Source organism: Aythya ferina, assembly GCF_964211825.1.
Source record: "Aythya ferina genome assembly, contig: HAP1_SCAFFOLD_92, whole genome shotgun sequence".
NCBI lineage: Eukaryota > Metazoa > Chordata > Aves > Anseriformes > Anatidae > Aythya > Aythya ferina.
Genome location: NW_028181425.1, coordinates 409,312 through 431,626, shown reverse-complemented (window position 1 = coordinate 431,626; position 22,315 = coordinate 409,312).

The window sequence follows — 22,315 nt, the reverse complement described above, 5'->3', positions numbered from 1 at the left end:
AGGGGGAATAAGAGCATCTTCCTAGGGAGCCCAAGGACATTCCCAGGGCACACAAGCACCTCCCTCCCCAGGGCACATAAGAATATCCCTCCTGCACCCAAGGTTCTCCCCTGGTCCCTCAAGCATCTCCCTGCAGGTCCTAAGCATCTCGGTGGAACGTGTAAGCACCTTCCTGGGCACAACACCCATCTTCTTGGAGCAGACAAGCAATTCCCCTGGGAATCCAGCACCTTCCTGGAGCATCCAACTGTCTTGCTCGGGGCAACCAAACACCTCCCCTGACATCAAAATGTATCCCTGGAGAACCCATGCCTCTTCCCGGAGCAACCAAGCGTCTCCCCAAGATGCCCAAATATCTTCCCAGGACACCCAATAACCTTCATATCACACTTAGGAGGAAGGTCTACAACAACATTTCTTGGTTCCTGTTGTGCTGTGGGGCTGCTCAAAGACAGCCCCTGCTCAAGCAGCTGCTGAGCTCCAGCCCCTGCTTAGGCTGCAGCGGAACTCTGGCCCTGCTCAGCCTCGGACATTCCTCTGCTCCAGGGGGATGCCTGTGTTCCAAGGGGGTGCCTGGGTGCTGCATTCCTGACATTGCTTGTGTTCCCTGAGATCATACTTGTGTGCTGGGTGCTCCATGGACCATTCCCCGGTGAGATGCTGGTGTTCTCAAAACACGTGCTGGTGTGCGTGCTGGAGACACTTTTGTGCACCCCTGAGGTGCCTGGGTGCCTCAGGAGATGCTTTCTTGCTCCATGGAGGTTCTTGGCTATCCCAAGAACAATCTGGGTGCTCCCTGGGCTTCTTGGCTGCTCTGCCCAGATGCTCCCTGGGTGCGCAGGGAGATGCTTGGTTTCTCCAAGGAGACATCTGGGTGATGCAGGGAGCTTCTTGGACGTCCCAGGAAGATGGATTTGTGATCCTGAAAGTTTCCTGGTGTCTGCATAGAAATGCTTGAGTGCTATTTGGAGACACTTGTGTACCCTAGGAGATGTGCTTGCGTGCCCAAGGGAGATGCTTGTTTGATTCAGGGTTGTCGCGTTAAGGGGTGTAGCTGATTAAGCATTACGGGCCCGGTCGGATTCAGGGTACTGAACCAGTCGGACATTCACCAACAACACGTTAACCATCTGGGGTTCCAGTCAGACATTCACCGACAACACATTAACTGTCTGGGGGTCTGGTTGGATTCAGAACACTGAACTATCACGGATAACCACTCTTACCCTAGTTGCACTTAATGAGAGCTATCACAGTGCAATCAAATATGGTTTATTACAGCAACAGATAATCAGGTTCTTTATTGCTGGCGATAGTGACTGTCTGCAAAAGCAAGCTATCATGCATGAAATACACAGGTGTTACAGGTGTTACAGGTGTTACAGATGTGCAGCCTAGAAATAAACGCGTTGAAAGGAACAAAGACTCTAGAGAGATTTGTAAGCAAGTATTCAGATCTCACCCAAAGGCGTCCCAATGAGGGGGGAAGAGGGGCTCAGCCCGTCAACTGATCCCAGGAGTCAAGAGGTCCTAAGGATGTTGTATTTCCTTGGGATGGTATCTCCCCTGACGGTTGTATCTTCCCTGCCATCCCCTCTGTCTTGGGCCAATTAATATTATTTTCTATCTTTTAGGTGGAGCTTGAGTGGCTCTAGTCAAGCATATCTTAGTTATGATTGGTGAGAAGTTCTCCCGTCTTCGTTTAAAGTAATAGTCTCCAAGAAACTCAGGGCGCATGCTCAGTGAGGGGTGGTCGCACCTTGGAGGCAGGTAGCTTTTGGGATGGAGGTGTGTTTTGGTATTATAATGATATTATAATGAGCCAAAAGTACACTAGGGTACAGCATTTGTCAAAACATGACAGGTCCTTGGCTCAGGGTGGCAAAAAGTGCAGCTTTGTGCACAAGATAAATTGAGTCCCCACCTGGTTACAGAGCCTAGCCGTGGTGTCTCCACTCCACTCTATGCTCCGTGCTGTTCCTTAGTGCTAGCACGCCAAGTTTCCCCAGCGCGATAGCATCTCAGGTTGGGAGCCTAGGGAATGCTGAGGTAATGCAGTTATGCCCTACCCTGAAAGCCTCTTCAATGCTGTACCTTTTTCTTAAAAATGTGAATGTTAGTTTTATTTTCCTAGTTACTTCAGGCAAGTACACCACAAGGGTAAAGCTTTGTTTCTCCAGGGAGGATTTTGGGTGCTCCAGGGAGATGTTTGGGTGCTTTTTGTGTGATGCTTGGCTCCAGGGAGATGCTGGTGGGCTTCGGGGAGATGCTTGGTTCCTGCAATTTGGTGATTGAGTCCCCTGGGGAGATGCCTGGGTGCCCACAGGGACATACTTGAATGACCCTGACAGGTGTTTTTGCAGCCCATGGAAGCTGTTGCATGCTAAGAGAGGTGCCTAAAATCTTAGTCAATGAGATACTTGTGTTCACCAGGTGACATTTTGGAGCCCTGGGGAGCGCTGGCTCTCCAGGAAGATGCTCAGTTCCCCTGGGGGACACTTGGATGCCCCAGGAGGCAGTTGGGTACTGCAGAGAGCAGTTTGTGTGCTTCAGACAGGTGCTGGAGTGCTCCAATTGTGCTGTTGAGTGCCTTAGAGAGCTGCTTGGTTGCCCCTGTGAGACGCTTGGGTGACCCTGGATGTAATTGTGATGCATAAGCAGATAATGGAGGTGCCAAGGGAAGTGCTCGTGTGCCCCAGGAGGTGCTTGTGTGCCATGGGAAAATGCTTATGGGCCCCAAGGAACATCTTGGGTCCTCCAGGAAGGTGCTTGGATTCCCCAGGGAGATGCTTGTGTACCCAGGGAGACGACTGTTTGACCCTGGGTGATGTATGGTTTCTCCGGAGAGGTGCTTCACTGCTCGAGGGTCATTCCTGGGTGCTTGAAACATACACTTGAGTGACCTATGCAGACGCCTGGGCACCCATGGGTTTATTCGAATGTTCCCAAGGGAGGTGTTCCGTTCTTCCAAGGAAATGGTTTGGTTCTCTATTCAGATGTCTGGGTTTTTCAGAATAATGCTTGTATGCCTTTGGGAGATATCTTAGTGCATCAGGAGGTGATGGGTTCACACTGGAAATTCTTCAGAGCTCCAGTGAGATGCTTGAGTGCTGTGCAGAGGTGCATGGATCCACCCGGAAGATGCTTGGGTTCCCTGGGGAGAAGATTGGTACCTCAGGGACATAGCTGTGTGTGTTCCAGGAAGACTTTTTAGAGCTCCAGATATATGCTTGGGTGCTCTAGGTAGATGCTTGTGTGTCTTGTTCATGTACTAGCGTTTTCAAGAAAAAAGTTTGTGTTTCCAGTGGACATTTTTGGATGTCCCAAGGAATTTGCTTTGTGTCCAAGAGGATGCTTGGTTCCTCAAGGAGGATGCTTATGTTCCTGTGGGAGGTGCTTGGTTTCCCCAGCAAGATGCTTGCTGCTAAGTGTGATGCTGGTCTACTGCAGTGAGATGCTTGTGTTCCCCATGAACATGCTTGTGCGTCCAAGGGAGGTGCTTGGGTACAGCAAGGAGATGCCTGGGTAATGCAAGAAGATCTCTGTGTTCCCGGAAATTGTCCTCAATGGGTACACAGCTGAGATGCCGGGGTGACTCAGGAAGACGCTTGGAGTCTCGGAGGATCTCCTTGGTTGCTCCAGGAAGGTTCCAGGGTGCTCCAGGGAGGTTCCTGAGCAACCTATTGAAGAGCCTGATGTGCCCAGGGAAACTCTTGTCTCCTCCAAGGTTCTTCAGGGCTGATCCAGGCAGTACACCTTGGAGACATGCTTTGGATCTCCAAAGGAATGCTTGGGTTCTTTGGAATCATGCTTGGGAGATCCTTTGGTGGTTCAGAAAGGTGCTGGGTTTCCCAGAAGACATTTGAGATGACAACACTAGGTGCAACAAGATCCATCCTGGAGAAGCAAAGCTTTGCCCTAGTTCACACCAACATCTCCCTTAGGCACACAAGCACGTCCCGAGGGTACCCAGGATTCTCCATGCAGCAGACAGGCATCTCCGTGGAGCACCCAAGCATCTCCCCAGACTACCAACCTGTCTTACTAGGTGGACCCAAGCACCTCCCCAAAGCACATGATTTTTTTCCAAGGAGCATTCAGGCACCTCCCTGGAGAAGCCACATACCTTGCTAGGGAAAGCAAACATCTCTCCTGGGAATACAAGCGTCATCCTGGAGCACCCTCCATGGCACCCAAGCATCTCCCCAGGGCGCACAAGCACCTCTTGAAATCACTGAGGTTTTCCCAAAGGCACACAAGCAGTGCACTTGAGTAGACAAGCATCTTCCCAAGACACCTAAGCTTTACCTTCTATCTGTCAGGCATGATGCAAGGGCATCACAGCACATTGCTGCTGCTCTGGAATGCTTGGTTGCCCTGCAAAGATGCTTGGGTGCTCCAGCGAGATGTCTGGGTTCCTCAACCTGAACCTTGGGTGCTCAGGGTGCTGTAGGGATCTCCTGCAAAGCACCTCCCCAGGAACACAGATATTTCCCTGAGGCACCCAACCATCACCCCTAAGAACCCAAGCATCTCCCTGGAGGACCCATGCATCTCCCCACAGCACTCAGGCATCCCACTGCAACGTTACTGAAGCATCTCCCCAGGGAACCCAAGCACATCCCAAGGTACTCTGACGTCCCTCCAGAGCTCCCAAGCAAGTTCTTGCAGCATCTCGATTGTTCAAAAAGCACCTCTCTGAAGTATGCCAGGACCTCTCTGGAGTCCCTCCCTGGACCACACAAGCATATCCTATGTATGACTCAAACATCTTGCTAGGGAATCCAAACACTGGCTTGGAGATATAAATCAAGTCCAAGCATCATTCTGGATCCCCGTCTTTTCTCCTTGAGCAAAATAAGGGGCACCACAGTATCACCTGGGGGCACCCAAGCATCTCCATGGGCACCAGGATCATCCTTGGAAGACCCAAGCATCTCCACACAGCAGCCATGCACCTTCCTGCAGAAAGCACGTGTCTCCCTGGGGCACAGAAGTGTCACCTTGGAGCTCCAAAACGTCTCCCCACAGCGTTCAAGCATGTCTCTGGAACACCCACGCAGATTTCTGCATCCCACAGGCATCTTCCCCAGTTATCCAGGCATTTTCAGGGATCTCAGGTGTTGCGAGGACATTTGTTGTCGACGGAAGGAAGACACAGACGCTCAATATGAGTGATCAGTGAACTTCGATTTATTGGATAGCTCAGTCGTCTTTTATCTAATTCAATATAATTAGCTCATACAAATTGCAAAAGCTAAGCTCATGATTGGTTAGTGCATTTCTCTATTCTATCAGCTAGTTTCCCACCGAAATAACACAGTTAGTACTTTCCCAGACCACCAACAGATATCATGTTCTTGTACCTGAAACCTCCCTGAAACCTCCCTGAAACCTCCCTGAAACCTCCCAGATTTTACGTACTTTCCCAGGCGCGTTTACGTATTTTCTCAGGCTTACTTACGTACTTTCTCAGGCTCATTTGAGCTGTGTTCGATACTTTGTTAGCTCGCGGCCTCCTAGCTGTTCAATGTTCACATGGCCTACTTCACTTAACCATTCCTCCACAATTCCCCCGTTTTTATTTTGGGCTATAAACACCTTCTCTGTGAGTTGTTCTAGTTTCCTAGATAAGCAGCTAAAGACTACCCGCGCAGCAATTATAATCAATACAATTATAAGCAAAAGGCGAAGTCCCTCTTTGATTAAGTAAAAAACCCATCCCCCTACATTTCCAAAGACAGATTTAAGCCAATCATCAAACCAATTATTCTGTATCGTAATTTTTTGTGTATGATCCCTTAGCCATTTCAATTGATTGTGAATTGATTGCCCATGATCAGAGAGATTAAAGCAACACATTCCTTCTACATCTTCACACCCATGTCCTTGAGCTAATAATAAGAAATCAATAGCGGCCCTATTTTGTAATACAGCATGTCTTATGCTCTCCATATCTTGCGACATTTCAGAAAGAACTTGTGTTGTTACATTTGATTGTTTAACAGCCCAACAAGCAAGTTTATTAATGTTAGTCAAAGCGTGTGCAGTTCCCACACCAGGCACTAAAGAAGCAAAGAATCTTCCTGCTGGACCCCACAGTTGTACACCATCATTACAGTCAGAACCCAAAGTTTTTAGTTCTCGTTTAATTCTTCTGCTCCCTGTCGAGTTCTGCCACGAGTGCAAATCTGGAGCGAAAAGTGTGAGTCGTCCTAGGTAACACGGACCTCCAAAAGCACTAGCTGGTATTCCTTGCCATGCACGGTCCCCACAGATTAAAAACATGCCAGGTGGCAAAGCTTTGGCCTGACTTTGAAACCAGATCGAATTGGTGTCACCTATTCCATACGCCCCAAATGGTACACTAATGTTACCGGTGTTGTTCCATCCACAGTAATGTCCATCGGCCTCAAATCCAAGGGTCCTCGATGTTATGTTGGTCCAGTGCGTTTTATTTTGTTTCCCTTCATTGAGTACAAAGCATGTTTGTGTCCAGTTACTACTGCTATTCCCTACTACCACAGACCCCAGGAGATCCGGTTCTTGAGGGTCCCATGGCAGTGAGTTATTAAGAGCTTGCAGGGCAGCAACTACTCCATCCGAGACATTTGCAGAAAGGGATCTACTGAGTAGAGTAATACTGGCAGAATATGGTGCTAACATTTCACTCAGTTCCTTTGGATCCCCTATTGGGACCCCAAATAAGCATGTTCTAAAAGGATCAGATGCAGAAGCAAGAAACAGACAAAATGAACTTTGTCCGGTTTCATTAGCCCAGGTGACCCACATATTCTGCTGAGGGTCAATCTTCCCTAAGATGGCATTACCATGTCCAGCCATTATTATAACTGATAGCATAATCAAAGTCCCTTGTTCTGTTATTTCAGCCATGATCGTTGTCATCCTCTTCTTTCTTCGATGGCTGGCTTTACACACCGACTAGGCACCCAGGTCGGACCTGTAGGGGAAGAGACACACACATAACCTCGTCCCACATAAATCACATCAGCAGGCCCTAACCATTGCCCTGTTTTCATATCTCTGTACAATACTCTCATAGCACATTTATTATCATTTTCAGACTTGGTGTAATGACGTGCTGCAGGTGGTTCGTCATTTTCCCCAAAAACACACAAATGATTCAGAACAAATAGAGTCTTGTCCACCCTTTCTCTAACATCAATAATGTCTTTAAACCTTTCCAAATATTGTTTAACTGTTCCATTAGCCCTTTCCACAATAGCCTGACCAGTTGGTGAATGTGGAATACCAGTAACATGTTTAATGTCCCATAGTTCCATGAATCGCTTGAGTGGCCCACTAACATAGGCTGGACCATTATCAGTCTTTATAGTCTGTGGTACTCCCATTACTGCAAAACAACTGGCAAGATGACGTCGTACATTCCGAACTTTTTCCCCAGGCTGCGGTGTAGCCCAGATCATGTGACTATAAGTGTCTATTGTTACATGCAGATATTTCAATCGTCCAAATGCTGGAACATGAGTGACATCCACTTGCCACACTTCATTGGCTTTAAGCCCTCTTGGGTTTGTCCCGACTCCGAGTCCCACCCCTGAGTTATAATTACTACACGTTGGGCAAGCTTTTACTATCGCTTGCGCATCAGCTCTAGACAGTTTGTAAGCCCGCGCAAGTCCCTTAGCATTCTGGTGAAAAATAGCATGAGCCTCCCGAGCTCTGCAGAAGGGAGATAATGGCGCTTCAGTGGCTGGAGCGGCAACTAATTTATCCGGCCGAGCATTGCCTTCTCCCAGTCCTTCCACCCATTGGTGACTTCGTATATGTATCACCGCATAGGATTTGCTTCTCTGCGCTATAGCAAGCTGTAAGCTAGTTAATAGTTCTGCAAGGCGTTCATTTTTTACATCTCTTAAGGCAGAGTCCTCTATGCGATTAGCTATACCTACTACGTACAGAGAATCAGATACTACATTTAAAGGGGCATCTTTCCATTTTATAAATGTCCATACAACCGCATAGAGCTCTAATGTCTGTAATGAATCGTTGTCCTGGCCCTTTAAGATTTGATGTTGCCAGCCTTGTTCGTCTTTCCATGTTATTGCAGCAGACTTGGAGCGCTTCCCAGCGTCCGTGAAAACAGTTACTGCATCTGCTAACGGAGAATCCGACCGCTTGGGCTGGGTTATCCATGCTTGGTTTTCCATCCATGACAATATAGTTGATTGTAATGTCTTTGCCACTATTGTGGCGCCATCCTGTAATAATGCAGCTTGTAGTTTTTCAGAATTCTGTATGTACCATTCCAAGTCACCTGGCTTTATTGGTACCCAGATTGTACTTGGCGGAACTCCGTCTATTTGTAGTATCCGATTTCTTCCTTTCTTTATTAATTCTGACAGCGTGTCAATTTTTTCTTGAATTGTTCTTCGGGGTTGCAATGGGGGAGCTATCCACTCCAATACCACAGTTTCCATTTCCTTTTCCCCCATTTTTATTTTTTGCTGTGTGATAGCACCCATCAAGTGTTGTGGACCACACAAAACAGTAAAATCCAGTGGCCTGTCAGGTATGCGTCGATGCGTGACACGCGTTGTGATCAATGATGCAATTTGTTGTAATATTTCTGACTGTTTTTCTGATAATGTCACTTTTGCGGCAGGGTCAGTTCCTTTTAATAATGGTCGAAGGGAATTCAACAGTTCATTTGGAATTCCGACCACTGGCCTAATCCATTGTAAATCTCCCAGCAGTTTTTGAGCATCATTGAGAGTTGTGATGTTCGATTGGATGGTAAGTTTCTGAGGCTGAATAGTAGAATCTGTGATTTTCCACCCTAAGTACTTCCAAGGGCTTGTCTCCTGAATTTTCTTCACGATTTATAGCAGGGAGTGTAAAAGCAAACCTCTGTTTATCATTGTCATGTAATGCAATTGTAAAAAAGCAGTCTTTGAGATCCACAATTAGTAATTTCCACCCTTCTGGTATCATAGCAGGATTAGGTAATCCAGGTTGCAGTGCTCCCATAGCACACATCTGATTATTAACTGCTCGTAAGTCATGTAGCAAATGGTATTTCCCTGATTTTTTGGGAATCACAAAAATCGGAGTATTCCAAGGGCTTGTTGACAGTCTCAGATGCCCTTGTTGATACTGTTCCTGTACTAATTTATGAGCATGTAAAAGACTTTCCCGTTTTAGTGGCCACTGCTCAACCCATACAGGTTCATCAGTTTTCCATTTAAGTGGGATCGGGAAAGTCCAAGCAATGGCCACACCTAAAAATTTTGATGATCTGTCGTGAGAACTGCTCCCATTTGGGCAAGGATGTCTCGCCCTATTAGCGCTTGTACTCCTTCAGGTAGTGATAAGATGGAGACACTGCATTTTACCACCTTATCACCTATTGTCCATTGTAGCACTGGTGATCGACGAGCAAGAGTCATGCCTCCTACTCCCGATACTGTGGCATTAGACTCAAATGTAGGCCAATGTGATGGCCAATCCTGTGTGCTAATTATCGATACATCAGCACCAGTGTCCAACAATGCCTCAATCTGTATTTTCTCATCCTTTAAACATACAGCGACTTTTTGTCGTGGTCTGTGTCGCATACCAAGTGTCAATAAAGCCACTTTTCCCGTGGAGCCAAATGCTCCCAGTCCTCGATCCTTTGCAGATTCCGATGCTAATGATTCAGCAAGATGAGGCAATGGGATTAACTGTGCTATTTTTGTGCCCTGCGGCACATGGATTGGAGGAAACATTGCAGAAACCATAATTTGTATTTCCCCAAAGTAGTCCTTGTCAATAAGTCCAGTTAATATTTGTAATCCATTCATGGTGGCAGACGATCTCCCTATTAATAGAGCTCCCACAGGTTCCCTATTAACAATAACTGGTCCAATAAGTCCTGTCTTCACCCTGGTGGGTCTCGAATCCAATAAAGTCACATCGACTGCGGTTGCCAAATCCAGGCCGAGGCTCCCTCTGGTGGCTGGTCGGAGAAAAAAGGATTCGTTGCAGTTGGTGCTGGTGCTGTTGCCGTCGCTGCCGTTGTCGTAAAAGCCGCTTTTTGTGTCGTCGCGGGGCGGCTCCTCCCGCTGCTCCGGCCGTTTCCCGACGCATTTCGGCGGCATGCTGTAGTGCTGTGAGTATTTGATTGACAGTTCTGGCACCACACAGATTCTGTTTTGCAGTCCCGTCTGATGTGTCCCGCAATACCACATCGAAAGCAACGATATTGCGGTGTCGATACTCGGCTAATAGGACGTCCTCCGGGGGTTTGCAAAGGAGCAAGGGCTGCAAACACTTTTGACTGTTCTTTCATGTTGTCACCTAATTGTTTTACTGCTTCTACTAACATAGTCTGTGGACCTACAGGTACCTGAGACATTCTTTCCAATCCTTCCTCTATTGTCCAAGTACTCGGTAACGTAACTAATATACTACGAGTTGAAGGGTTACAATTTTGGAGTGCACATTGCTTTAGTATAGTGCCTTTAAGATAATCGGGAACTCCCGCTGCTTGTATTGCATTTGCTACCCAATCGATAAACAACCCGAATGGTTCCTCTCTACCCTGTTTAATTCCCATGTAGGACGGCATTCCCCCTGGCTCTCTAATTTGTTCTAATGCCCTTCTGGCTAGATTCATTGATACCTTAGCTTTGTCTGGTCCCAAGAGTGCCTGCGCCTCTGTTCTAAAATATGGTCCCATACCCAGTAATTCGTCTAATGTAACACCATACAAGGGATCCCCAGGCGCTCGTATTATCGCTACCTCTTCTTGACAGATACCGTGCCAATATGCATTAAACAAAAGTTGTTGATGCTGTGTTAAGATTAGTTTCATTATGCTACGAATATCTCCTGGGAGCAAAATATTTGTCCCCCAAATATAATCTAACATTTGACGAGTAGGTTCTCCTTTTAATCCAGACTCATTTACTGTAGATCGTAATTGTGTTAATAATTTCCAATCCAAATTAGTCAACTGAGCCTGTACATTTCCCTGTGCATCTGGAGGTGAGTACACCACCGGGTAGGCTGTTGTTATTTGTGCTGCTACTTCAAGATTCCCTTCCTTTATTGCTTCATGCGCTATTTTTTTCCATGTCTCCTCCCTGTCCTGTACATTGATTTTAAATGGACTTGTTGAAAATGGATTTGTACCTGATTCCTCACCCACCCTTTCTCTATTCTCTGATTGTGCGGGCGGGGGTGCGGGCGGGGCTGTCGGTGGCTGTGGCTGTGAAGGTTCTTCTTCCCCTGATATGGGTACCGAAGTCCCTTGTGGAATTATAACTGTTCTATATGATGGTGGAGAGGGGTAAGCTTGTTCCTCAGCTCTTTGCTGAGTAGAGGAAGAAGCAGAAGCCCCCCCCTTCTGACTGGATGATCCTAATCGTTCTGTTGCAGCAGCAGCTATTTTTTGTTCAGCTTGATGTGTTGCTAATGCATTAGTTACCGCCCTCCATGGCTTCATCAATTTTTTCGCTATCTTGTTATCACTAATTACCTCATCAAATAGTTTGTCCCCAAACTTCCTCCACTCTGCATGTTCAAACACAGTATCAGGATTTAAAAAACAACCCTTAACTACCCCATAAGCTAATAACTTTGGCAATTCCTTTTTACAACATACATCCTGTGTGCCCCACTTTTCTAAAAAGCATTTGAGCAAATCATACGCCGCTTGTCTCTCCATACCTTTATATACGTCGGTACCGTTGCAGCCTTTGCAAAGACCTTGGCGACGCTTTCCGGCGGGACCCTCTATAGGCTCACCCCGGGTGCGAGGACTCCCTTTCCGAGCTGCGGGTGCGGGGATTGCAGGTTTCTTGTCCATTCACCTTTCAGGCCTCGGGTGCGGAGATTCAGCAATTTGTAATCCTTTTCACCTCCTGAGCTGCGTTGCAGGACCGGTTCTCGTATTCCGTCCAACCGTGGCTCGCAGGTTCAATTCCAGTGCAGGTTCAACTCCAGCGAAGTCCCTGTCCCCGTATAGCAGGTCCCTGTTCGGGCACCATTTGTTGCGAGGACATTTGTTGTCGACGGAAGGAAGACACAGACGCTCAATATGAGTGATCAGTGAACTTCGATTTATTGGATAGCTCAGTCGTCTTTTATCTAATTCAATATAATTAGCTCATACATATTGCAAAAGCTAAGCTCATGATTGGTTAGTGCATTTCTCTATTCTATCAGCTAGTTTCCCACCGAAATAACACAGTTAGTACTTTCCCAGACCACCAACAGATATCATGTTCTTGTACCTGAAACCTCCCTGAAACCTCCCTGAAACCTCCCTGAAACCTCCCAGATTTTACGTACTTTCCCAGGCGCGTTTACGTATTTTCTCAGGCTTACTTACGTACTTTCTCAGGCTCATTTGAGCTGTGTTCGATACTTTGTTAGCTCGCGGCCTCCTAGCTGTTCAATGTTCACATGGCCTACTTCACTTAACCATTCCTCCACACTCAGGCATCTCCCAGAGCACTCCAGCACCTCCACAGAGCACTGGGAGGTGCTTGCATGCCCTGGGAATACCCTGGTGTGCCCAGAGAGATTCTTGCCTACTTCAAGGCTCTGTGGGGCTGATCCAGGGAGGTGCTTCTGTGCCCCAAGGCCATGCTTGGTTTCTCCAAGGAGGACTTGCGCATTCCAGGGGGAAGCTTGGTGACTCAGCCTGACACTAAGCAGACCTGGAGAGATGTCTGTGTGCTTCAGGAGGTGCTTGGGTTCCAGGGGAGATGCTTTGGTGCTGCAGTGAGATGCTGGAGTGCTGTGGGGAGGACTGTTGGTCCTCCAGGTGGATGTTATGGTCCCCTGGGGAGATGCTTGGGTGCCTCATGGAGGTATTTGTATTCTGGAGAGGTGTTTGGGTTTCCTGCGGAGATCTTTGGTGCACCAGGATTCTGCTTATGTGCCCCAGGGACACATATTTTGATGCCCAAGGGAGGAGATTTGGAGCTTTAGGAAGGTGTAGGGGTGACCTGGATTGATGCCTGTTTGCCCCAGGGAGATTCTGGGATGTCCAGGAAGATGCTTGGGTGACCAGGGAGGATGCTTGGGTGCCACGTGGACATTGATTAATATCTCCAGGGAGGTGCTTGGCTTCCCTGGGAAGAAGTGCCAGGTCCTGCACTTGGGACGGGGAAACCCTGGCTGCACGTACAGACTGGGCGATGAGACGCTGGAGAGCAGCCTAGAAGAGAGGGATCTGGGGGTCGTGGTAGACAGCAAGTTGAATATGAGCCAGCAGTGTGCCCTGGCAGCCAGGAGGGCCAACCGTGTCCTGGGGTGCATCAAGCACGGCATCGCTAGTAGGTCAAGGGAGGTGATTGTCCTGCTCTACTCTGCGCTGGTGCAGCCTCACCTCGAGTACTGTGTGCAGTTCTGGGCACCACAGTATAGAAAGGACATGAAACTGTTGGAGAGTGTCCAGAGGAGGGCTACGAAGATGGTGAAAGGCCTGGAGGGGAAGACGTACGAAGAACGGCTGAGGTCACTGGGCCTGTTCAGCCTGGAGAAGAGGAGGCTGAGGGGAGACCTCATCACAGTCTACAACTTCCTCGTAAAGGGGTGTCGAGAGGCAGGAGACCTTTTCTCCAATAACACCAGTGACAGGACCCACGGGAACGGGGTTAAGCTGAGGCAGGGGAAGTTTAGGCTTGACATCAGGAGGGGGTTCTTCACAGAGAGGGTGGTTGCACACTGGAACACGCTCCCCAGGGAAGTGGTCACTGCACCGAGCCTGTCTGAATTTAAGAAGAGATTGGACTGTGCACTTAGTCACATGGTCTGAACTTTTGGGTAGACCTGTGCGGTGTCAAGAGTTGGACTTGATGATCCTTAAGGGTCCCTTCCAACTCAGGATATTCTATGATTCTATGATTCTATGTTTGGATAATTCAAAGGAGAGGCTTGGGTGTTCCAGGGAGGTGTTTGGGTGCCCTGAGGAAATGTTTGGGTGATCCCAGGGAGGTGCTTGTGTAGCCCAGGGAAATGCCCAAGGAGGTGTTAGTATGCCTGGGAGAGATGCCTGGGTGCTGCACAGAGATGTTTGCATGCTCCAGGAGACACCAGGGTGGCTTGGTGGACAGTAGGGTGCTCCAGGGAGGTTCTTGAATGCCCCGGGCAGGTTCCTGGGTGTCCTGGGGAGATGCATTGGTGCTCCACTGAGATGTCTCCTCCAGGAAGATGCTCTTTGGAGATTCTTGGCTACAGACGTTGATGTTGTTCAGCCCTAGGGAGGTGCTTGAGTGCTCCTGGGAGATACCTGGATGCTATAGAGGGTTCTCCGAGAAGATGCTTGTATTCCCAGGGGAGATTTTTTGCTTTCCCAAGGAGGTACTCGGCTTCTCCAGGGAGGTGCCTGAATGCTCCTTGGAAAATATCTTCCGCTTTTGATAGGTGTTTGGGTCCTCCTTGTAAGATAGGTTGGTGGTCTGGGGAGATTCTTGAGTTGTCTGGGGAGATTCTTGGGTGCTCCAGGGAGAAGCCTGCGTACCCTTGGGATGTGCTTGTTTGCCTAAGGGAGATGTTGGTGTGAACCAGGGCAATGCTTTGTTTGCCAGGCATCTCCTTGGTATAACCAAGCACCTCTCTTGGACACAAAAACATGCCCAGCAGGAACAAAATCATGCCATTGCAGGAGCCAACCATTACCATTCCCATCGTAGCAGCTCTCTGAGGAACTTCATTATACTCCCAGTGGAAACAAGCATCTCTGCCCAGCACTCAGTGGTGCCAGCACGTATCTCCAGAGGGCAGTGAGGCATCTCCCTGGGGCACACAAACATCTCCCCGGGACATTCAAGAACTTGCCTGGAGAAAAGAGGTTTCTGCTTGGACAACCAAGCAACTCCCCAGGGAATCATAGGGTGTCCCCTGAGAACTCCATCACTTCTCAAGATTTCAACTCAAGGATGTCCCCAAGGCATCCAAGCATCTCCCTGGAGTTCCAAGGCATTTCCACGGGAACACAAGCATTTCCCTGAGGTGCCAATCTTCTCCCCAGGGAACACAGCCATCTTCCAGGAGGACCCATGCACCTCCCCACTGCACTCTAACATCTCTCTGGAGCACTGAAAAAGCATCTGCATAGGTCATCCAAGAATATCTTTAAAGCCCCCAGGAATCTCCCTGCAGCAATGAAGCACGTCTCTGGAGAAACCATCCATCGCCCTGGGTCAGCCAAACACCTTCCTGGGTGCACCAGCATTACCCTGGGGAATCCAAGCACCTTCCTGGAGGACCCATGGAGCTGCTGAGGGTAACCAAGAATTTTCCCACAGCCCAAAGCACCTCCCAGTCACACAAGAACAAACCAGTTGCACTCCAGCACCTCTCTGGAGCACACAAACTGCTCTCTTCAGTACTGAAGTGTTGGGAATTGGCATAATTGTTCGATCTAAGCTTGCTTTAAGCAACCAGGGGTAGGCGCGGCGCCGGGGCCAGCGGCACTGCGACATCACAGCGCTGAGCCTGAGCCCGACACTGAGACATCGGAGCGGCGCGGGACATCGGAGCGCCGCCGGAACATCGGAGTGGACATCGGAGCGGACATCGGACTGGCGCCGTAGCCAGACACCGAGCCGCAAACGCTGTACACAGGACTCACGGTGAGACGCGGGGACTCACGGTGAGAGACGCGGGAAGCGGAACCGCGCAGGGACGCGGGAAAAGGAGCCGCGAAAAACGCGGGACATTGAAGTAATCGCGGTGCGATGCGGGACATCCGAGATCGAGTTGCTACGGGAGACCAGAGGCGTCAGTGGACAACGGCAGCCGACCCTCACCGTGTGGCGAGTCGGCACAGAGCAGAGGGACGGACATCAGGACCCTGCAGCCTGTCTGACGGAACCATGGAGGCAGCGGCAGCAGCGGCTGTGCTGTTTCGCTCTAGCATTCCTTTTATAAGAGGTTTATCTTGCAATGCAAAAAAGACTATTCGTCCCCAGATCGGTGTTATAACTATGTTTCTGGATAACATTCCATGGGGTTGCCACATTCTACAGACTATTAATGACGATTTAGCTCTATTGCAGGGCAGGAGTGCAGAGACGCAGATTACACCGCCAAATGACCACTGGCAGGCTTGTTCACAAACAGCTGCTAGGGTTGCAGCTGGCACGGCCTGCAGCCGTATAGCAGACGTTACACTCTCTTTCCTAACTAGTAATCATGTGTCTCATCCATTTGTGGTGAATGGTCAGTGGCAAAAAGAAAAGGGGGAGAGTAAGGGGCGACAAAGACAGAAACGGTACCAGGAGGATGCCACTGACACTAACAGCACGGGTAATAGGAATAGTATAAGTGACACAGGTGCAGGGCAGCGGCGGGCACTGCCGCGCTGTGGGGCGCTTTGCCTGCTGCTTGCCCTCACCTGCCTGTGCACTGCCGCCGACAGTGCTAGAACAAAATATGAAGACTGCTCAGATGGCAGTGATGAGAGTGCTTGTGTGAAGATGTGTGCTGAATCTGACTTTGTGTGCAACAGCGGTCAGTGTGTGCCAAACAGATGGCAGTGTGATAGGGATCTGGACTGTGAAGATAGGTCTGACGAAAGTTCTGAGCTGTGTCATATGAGAGCATGCTGGGTAAATGAAATCAGCTGTGGTCCTCAGTCAACCCAGTGTATCCCAGCGTCCTGGAAATGTGATGGTGAAAAAGACTGTGACAGAGATCCTGATTGCAAGGATAGAAGTGATGAAATTAACTGCCCTTCTCAGACCTGCAGGCCAGACCAGTTCAGATGTGAAGATGGGAACTGTGTCCATGGGAGTAGGCAGTGCAGTGGTGTGAGAGACTGTCTGGATGGCACTGATGAAGCAAACTGTAACAATGTTATTCAGTGCTCTGGACCTGGCAAATTCAAGTGCAGAAGTGGAGAATGCATAGATATCAATAAAGTGTGTAACCAGCAGAGAGACTGCAAGGACTGGGGTGATGAGCCCCTGAAGGAATGCATCATAAATGAATGTGACTGTCCGGCTGGGTTTGAGTTTGTAGACAAGAGAAACTGTGGAGATATTGATGAATGTCAAAACCCTGGTATCTGTAGTCAAATCTGTATCAACCTGAAAGGTGGCTACGAATGTGAATGTAGCCGTGGCTATCAGATGAATTCTGCTCCAGGAACCTGGAAAGGGCCATACGGGTATAGAAATACAAATAACACCTGTGATTACAATGACGCTGCTAAGCAGGGTTTAGGGGTTTATAGCATGGAGACAAGGGGTCACAACTACAGTGTTTGGAACAATTGTACAGCTTTGGCCTTACCTCCTGATGTTTTTCTGATTTGTGGGGATAGGGGCTGGCAAGGTATTGCTGCAAATGCTACCAGATGTCCATGTTACTTAGATAAACTCATTGTATTTGCTCCTAGCTTGTTACAGTTGTGTGAGATCACCAGACATAAATGGGCATTGCTTGCACCGGATTGCAATGATAATGTTGAATTGTGTGGGGTTGCAGCTAGAGCGGCATTGGCAATTTTAGTGCCTGGAGTGGCATCTGCGGCCGCACGTAACAACTGCTTGGCTGCGGGGATCGGCTGTGGTGTGGACGCCCCTAGGTGCACCCTGAGCGTTTTGTTCGGAGGGGACTCCACTCTCAGCCGCTCACCGCAGGAGCAGACAAAGATCTCCTGAAACTGCAGACAAACAGTATGTTTTCAGCTGCTGGAGGGATACTAACTGGAGTGTTAATAATTGTATGTGTTATTCTTAAATGTCCAGGTATTTTGTGTTGAAAGTATTTGTGTAAGGGTAAGGTTTTAAAACAAAGTGTTGCAAGTCATTTCATGAGGAACACAATGAGAGACAACACTTGTTTGTTTGCTTATCATTCTAAATTATGTTCTTGTGGTATGATTGAGAGTGAGATGTGCCAGAGGCCTCTGGGTGTGCGATTGTGCTCTGTATGTGTGATTGTGCTGTGTACTGTGTGAGTGAGAGCGCGCTTTTGCCACAGTGCAGGTTATTGCCTTAGTGTAGGTTTGCCATAGTGCAGGTTATTGCCATAGTGCAGGTTTGCCACAGTGCAGGTTATTGCCTTAGTGCAGGTTATTGCCATAGTGCAGGATTCCGGAATATGGCCCTAGTACAGGTTATCATTGCCATAGTGCAGGATTCCGGAATATAACCATAGTTCAGGTTATTGTTGCCGTAGTGCAGGATTCCGGAATATAACCATAGTACAGGTTATTGTTGCCACAGTGCAGGATCCCGGGCTATAGCCATAGTACAGGTTATCGTTGCCATAGTGCAGGATTCCGGAATATAGCCATAATTCAGGTTATTGTTGCCATAGTGCAGGATTCCGGAATATAGCCTTAGTACAGGTTATTGTTGCCACAGTGCAGGATCCCGGGATATAACCATAGGGCAGGCTAAAAGCATAGGAAATTGGTGCCGGCAAAAATCAGAAGAAATGGATTTATTACAGCGCTGTTAGAAAAACGGGGAGTCAATTGGGGCAGGGCTAGTTGTGATCGGTTGAGCAAAATCAAGTTTCACTAGTACGGAGTCATTGTTTGAAGTAGCCACTTGGAGAAATTTAAGGGAATGTACTGTTTAGACCTTTTCAACTCACAAATTCATTACTTTCCTGAAAGAGCACATGAGAAAGAGTCAATATGGTATCAATCCTTTCAATCAATGGTTCACTGATTTGTTTGAAACAATGCATAGATGGTTACTGGGATTAGTCAAAGGGGGATTAAGGATTCTGTTCATTGTGGTGTCAATCATCATTACACGTAGTATTGTGATAAATGTGGTTAAAGGGTTACTTGCAAAATGTTATAGGGATTTTGAAGTGGTGCCGGGAACAGGTACCCAGTGGATCACTGCAAAGTGGACTGAAGCAGTTTTAGAATCTGCACACGCTGAAGACGACCATGAAGAGGTTCCTGATAATCATTCTGACAATGACGTGGGCTGTGACACCTCAAGGACTGTCAAGAACAGCCTTTGATCACCATCAAGTGATTAGGTTTAAGTGTGTTACTATTAGATTGTGTTACCATTAAGTGCTTACAGTAATTGTAGTGTTATTAGGATTAAGTTATATAGTTGTGTTATGTTATGTATTTGACATCTGCTGTAAAACCAAGTACTGCTTGTACAAAAAGAAAACAAGGGAATTGTTGGGAATTGGCATAATTGTTCGATCTAAGCTTGCTTTAAGCAACCAGGGGTAGGCCTTAGAAATCTCAGGGCCTGCTGTAGCTGAGCAAACCAAGCTGCCAGAGTAACTATGAGAAGCTCCCACTGCAATGACTCCCACATCACCCAATTAAGGAACTCAGATAATATTGTTATCAGCAGCTGGCCTCAAGGACTAGGTCTACGTGGCCGTTAAGCACAAAGGGGGTTGTTTTCCTAACTTCTAATCAAAAGGGGGGTTCTCTTCTTGCAGGTGGTGTTATTTTCTTAACGGTTTGTCTGAGTGCTTTTGACCAATAATCTTGTGTGAAACACTGTCCACCCCTGTAAAATTCACTATAAAAGTTGGGCTATTCGGGCAACAAAATGGTGAAGCATGATCTGACTCTGCTGGTGTCTGTCGTGCTTTCGTCCGTGCTTCGCAACACTGAAGAATCTTCTGGGGCACCCAAGTGACCCCAGAGGAATATAGCATCTTCCTAGAGAGCCCAAGGATATTCTCAGGGCACACAAGCAACTCCCTAGGGCATACAAGCATACCCCTGGGGCACAAGAAAAGCCTCCCTGGGGCACACAAAGTTATCCCCTAATCACACAGAGTTGTGCCCCTGTCACCGAAGCATGTCCCTGCAGCACAGATGCACCTCCCTGGAACAACCAAGCACCTCACCGGAGCACACAGAAATCTTCCCACCACATGTCTATATCTGAGTGGAGAACCCACGCGTCTCCCCAGGGTTCCAAAACACCACCCGGGGCACACAAACCTCTCACTGGAGATGGGAAGCACCTCCTTTGGCACCCAAGATCTTCTGTGGGATGCACAAGATCCTGCCAGGCATCATCTGAAGGCACATCAGCATTTTCCATCTGGCACCCAAGCATCTCCCTGGTCACCCAAGCATCTTTCTGGACATCCCAGCATCTCCCCAGAGCAATCAGGCATCAATCCAGGTCATCCCTACACCTTCCAAAAGCCCCAAGGCTCCTCCCTTGGGCATTAGATAATGTATCCCTGGGGCACGCAAGCAGTATGTCAGAGCACCAGAGAATCTCCCCAGGCCACACAAACACCTCCCTTGAATATGCAGGCACCTCCATGAGGCTTGGGTCTCTCAAGGTGCTGCTTGGTCCTCTATTTAGGTGTGTGGGTAGTTAGATGTCGTGCTGTACGGAAAGGTGGAGCCCCTCCCTTGATGGACAGTAGTGTGTGGGCTGTGATGTAAGCAAGCGGAAGTGGCGCTATGGGCCTTGGGTATATAACCCCATCTGACTCGACAATAAACGCCAATTGCCATCCACCATATTACAGAACAATATAACATTCTCCATCACATCTGCATTTCTGCAATGACCTTGCTTTTATTAAGTTCTTGCCACTGTAAGAGAACAGTCATTTCCATCTACTTTACTAACTTTTCCTAAATGCTACTCGCTTTGCTACATTTTCAGCTCCAAATTTTGCTATCAATTTACTTCTAACATGCTCATCATCCTTTTGCAATTCTAAATCGTCCTCTCTGCTCCATACAGGGGATCCATCCAAACGCTGCTCTGTCTGCAGAAAGTATGATGTAGTCTCCACTTCACCAGTGTTTTTCAGAAAGGCCTGTGTAACAGTGAACAGGTCCACGTTAAACCTTTCCATGAAGTGCCGCATCGTTTTCACTACTTCTCCCACCACACTGGAAGAAGAGCAAGTGCTTCTTGGTCTGTCTGCCCTTTGTAACCGAGTGCCAGGGACATTGGTGTGTGTGAGCCGAGGGACCGAGCGGCCTGGGGTTGGTCGCCGTGCCGTTCCTGAACCGGGTCGCCACTGCCCCCTGAAGGCAACAAGTGGTGCCAAAACCCGGGAAAACTCCTGGATTTGGGAGAACGGCGGCCGGAGCGGAGGGACCAGCCCGGCGGGGAGGACGCTCCCGGACCAACAAGGAAGATGGAAACCCTTGTGAAGGTCGTATCAAAGTTGTGGAAGCTATGGGGTGGCTCAGCTGAGGAAGCCAGGGGTGCCGGTGGGGAACCAGAGCCTGGGGAAATCTGGGAGAGACCACCGCCATGTGCGCCCCAGTACGGCGCTGATTCGTCGGGTGAAGAAGCCGCCTGCGGGAACGGGGATGAAGTGCTAGGTTTGAGTAACACGTGGAAATGGGAGAAAGAAAACGGTTGCGGGGTTCGACCGGGGAGGAGGTAGAAGCGCGAGAGAGGGGCAGAGAGCCGATCCGAACGGCCATCCGAAAAAACGCTCCAGTGGCGCAAACGCCTCGCTGAGAAGGCGGCGGGGCGAGCCACGAGGGAGAGAGCGGCCCCCCCGCAGGGGCAGTGGGCGGGGCCCGAACTCGACGGGAGGGTACCGGAACTCGGAGGAGACCAGTCAGCCGAGCTCCGACTCCGGATCAGATACCGCTCCAAATTCGGAGGAGGAAATGGGGACAGATAGCAAAAACATCCCCAACCGAAATAAAGCTGCACCGCGAGGGGGAGAAATTCCTCTCACGGATCGGAGGAAAATTAAGATTGCGTGTGCCGACTGGGCTCTATCGGCCATGTTAGCGTTCCCGGTCTGGGTGACAGACGGGGGGCAGAGGGTTCACTCACCAATAAACCCGAAGGATGTACAAGCGGTTGTTAAAGCCATTGCGGATAAAGGGCTTCATTCTGCAATGATCTCCACCCTCATAGATGGTGTTTTCGGGGGAGACAATATGCTCCTGTTTGATATAAAACAAACTTGTCGACTGATCTTTGACGGGGGGGGGGATGATCATTTTTAAACAAGAATGGGAGGACAACTGTATGCTAGCCTGCAGTGGCTAATGGGTATGGACCCAACAGTGATCACCCCCCAGGCGCAAGCCCAGGGCCTGTGGGCCCATGGCAACGCTCCAACTTCCAGTGGAAAATGCTGCCTCAAGGAAAGATCAACTCGCCTACTGTTTGCCAGATCACAGTGGCTTGGGCGCTGGCACCAGTTCGGCGCATTGACCCGACCGCGACTCAGAATAAAACTAATGAAAACTGAGTTTCTGTTCACAGGAACGGATCATCGGACACCCCCGTAATCTGTATACCCCGGTGACAAGAGAAGACAATAAGTCAGCAAGCGTCCTGTCTAAGCCTGAGAGTTCCACACTGGCAGAATCCAGACAACA